Source organism: Ascidiella aspersa, chromosome 5 (assembly GCF_963924565.1).
Source record: "Ascidiella aspersa chromosome 5, kaAscAspe10.2, whole genome shotgun sequence".
NCBI lineage: Eukaryota > Metazoa > Chordata > Ascidiacea > Phlebobranchia > Ascidiidae > Ascidiella > Ascidiella aspersa.
The window spans coordinates 10,102,214-10,104,713 of NC_139451.1; the positions used below are offsets into that span (position 1 = coordinate 10,102,214).

General features: G+C 58.4%; 2 non-coding genes and 1 pseudogene across 2 annotated transcripts in view; all 3 read left to right on the forward strand.

The window, feature by feature from the left end:
- LOC146143053 (small subunit ribosomal RNA) overlaps positions 1–1,213 on the forward strand; it is a 1,811-nt gene extending 598 nt beyond the window's left edge. Inside the window, exon 1 of the ribosomal RNA XR_014500089.1 lies at positions 1–1,213. This exon is cut by the window's left edge and continues 598 nt beyond it. This is a non-coding gene — a ribosomal RNA (small subunit ribosomal RNA).
- A 247-nt stretch (positions 1,214–1,460) lies between these two features.
- LOC146143054 (5.8S ribosomal RNA) lies at positions 1,461–1,614 on the forward strand. Its single transcript, XR_014499188.1, has one exon. It is a non-coding gene; the product is annotated as a 5.8S ribosomal RNA (ribosomal RNA).
- Positions 1,615–1,862: 248 nt separating this feature from the next.
- The window catches only part of LOC146143055 (large subunit ribosomal RNA), a 3,679-nt pseudogene continuing 3,041 nt past the window's right edge, over positions 1,863–2,500 (forward strand).

Below are 2,500 nucleotides of genomic sequence, written 5' to 3' on the forward strand. Positions count from 1 at the left end.
AGTGTATATTTAAGTTGTTGCGGTTAAAAAGCTCGTAGTTGGATTTTGGGCGCAGGCGGCCGGTCCGTCGCAAGGCGTGTACTGGCCGTCCTGGCCTCACCTCCGGTTCTCCGCCGATGCCCTTGACTGAGTGTCGGCGGCGGCCGGAACGTTTACTTTGAAAAAATTAGAGTGTTCAAAGCAGGCGATTCGCCTGAATAATGGTGCATGGAATAATGGAATAGGACCTCGGTTCTATTTTGTTGGTTTTCGGAGCGCGAGGTAATGATTAAGAGGGACAGACGGGGGCATTCGTACTGTGCCGTTAGAGGTGAAATTCTTGGATCGGCGCAAGACGAACGACTGCGAAAGCATTTGCCAAGAATGTTTTCTTTAATCAAGAGCGAAAGTCAGAGGTTCGAAGACGATCAGATACCGTCCTAGTTCTGACTATAAACGATGCCAACTAGCGATCGGGGGGCGTTAGTTTTACGACCTCTCCGGCAGCTTGCGGGAAACCAAAGTCTTTGGGTTCCGGGGGAAGTATGGTTGCAAAGCTGAAACTTAAAGGAATTGACGGAAGGGCACCACCAGGAGTGGAGCCTGCGGCTTAATTTGACTCAACACGGGAAATCTCACCCGGCCCGGACACAGTGAGGATTGACAGATTGAGAGCTCTTTCTTGATTCTGTGGGTGGTGGTGCATGGCCGTTCTTAGTTGGTGGAGCGATTTGTCTGGTTAATTCCGATAACGAACGAGACTCTGGCTTGCTAACTAGTTACGCGACCCAATCGGTCGGCGTCTAACTTCTTAGAGGGACTAGTGGCGTTTAGCCACACGAGATTGAGCAATAACAGGTCTGTGATGCCCTTAGATGTTCGGGGCCGCACGCGCGCTACACTGACCGGATCAGCATGTGCTCGCCTTGGCCGACAGGTCTGGGTAACCCGCTGAACCCCGGTCGTGCTAGGGATAGGGAATTGCAATTATTTCCCTTGAACGAGGAATTCCCAGTAAGCGCGAGTCATTAGCTCGCGTTGATTACGTCCCTGCCCTTTGTACACACCGCCCGTCGCTACTACCGATTGAATGGTTTAGTGAGGTCCTCCGATTGGACCTGGCGCGGCCGGCAACGGTCGAGCCGGCGTCCGAGAAGACGATCTAACTTGATCATTTAGAGGAAGTAAAAGTCGTAACAAGGTTTCCGTAGGTGAACCTGCGGAAGGATCATTAACGGTCTCGCAAACGCTTCGGCGAACGCGAAACTCGGACAAGCGAGAGAAAAAGTTTTTGCTACCCGGCGCCCGACCCGCGAGGAGCGGCGCGCCGGCCGGCGATTCGGTCACCCGGTAATGTTTGCGCGTCGAGTGCCGCGGTGCCGCGCGCTCCGGCTTCAAGCGTCGGCCTGGCCGACCGCTCGGCGCGGTATATTTTGTCACCCTTTAGTGCGAGGCACTGTGCGAGCGAAACAATCGTGGATGGCTCTTGGCGGTGGATCACTCGGCTCGTGAGTCGATGAAGGACGCAGCTAGCTGCGTGAATTAGTGTGAATTGTAGGACACATTGAGCATCGACGTTCTGAACGCAAATTGCGGCCTCGGGTCAATCCCGGGGCCGCGCCCGCCTCAGGGTCGCGTTGCAAACGTTCCGCGCGGGGATTTCTCCGCGCGGCTGCTGCGGCGTCGGACGCGCGAGCGCCCGTCCCGCTCAAGACAGCACGGCACGATGTGCGACGATCGCGACCAGAATCCCGCGCGGCGGCGGCGAGTCGACCTCGAAGAGGCCAACGGCTGGCGGCTCAAGGGCGGGAATCGAGGTGCGCGGCGGCGCGCGGCGCCGACGGCGAGCGCGGAACGGGAAGAATAGTCCCGGTCCTTACTTTCGGCCTGAGGTCGGACGAGGCTACCCGCTGAATTTAAGCATATTACTAAGCGGAGGAAAAGAAACTAACGAGGATTCCCTCAGTAACGGCGAGTGAAGCGGGATGTGCCCATCGCCGAATCCGCGCGCTTTTGGAGTGCGCGGAATTGTGGCGTACGGAATTCGTCACGGCGCGCTTCGCCGGTCGCCCGCGTCCTTCTGATCGAGGCCTTGTCCCAGAGCGGGTGTCAGGCCCATGGCGGCGACAGGCGGGCGCGCTACGGCGTCTTCCCAGAGTCGGGTTGTTTGGGAATGCAGCCCAAAGCGGGTGGTAAACTCCATCTAAGGCTAAATACGGTCACGAGACCGATAGCGAACAAGTACCGTGAGGGAAAGTTGAAAAGCACTTTGAAGAGAGAGTTAAAGAGTACGTGAAACCGTCGAGAGGCAAACGGGAGGGCCTGTCGGGTCGCCCGGTCGCTTTCAGCCGGCCCCCTGTCGGCGACGTTGTCGTGCGGACCCTCACGGGCCGCCGGCGGCGCCGCCCGATCGGGGACCAGCGCACTAGCGCCGGGCGAAGGCCGCGACCGTCTGGACGGCGGCGAGAAGGCCGCGCGCAAGGTAACCCGGCCTCGGTCGGGTACTATAGGCGCGCGTGTC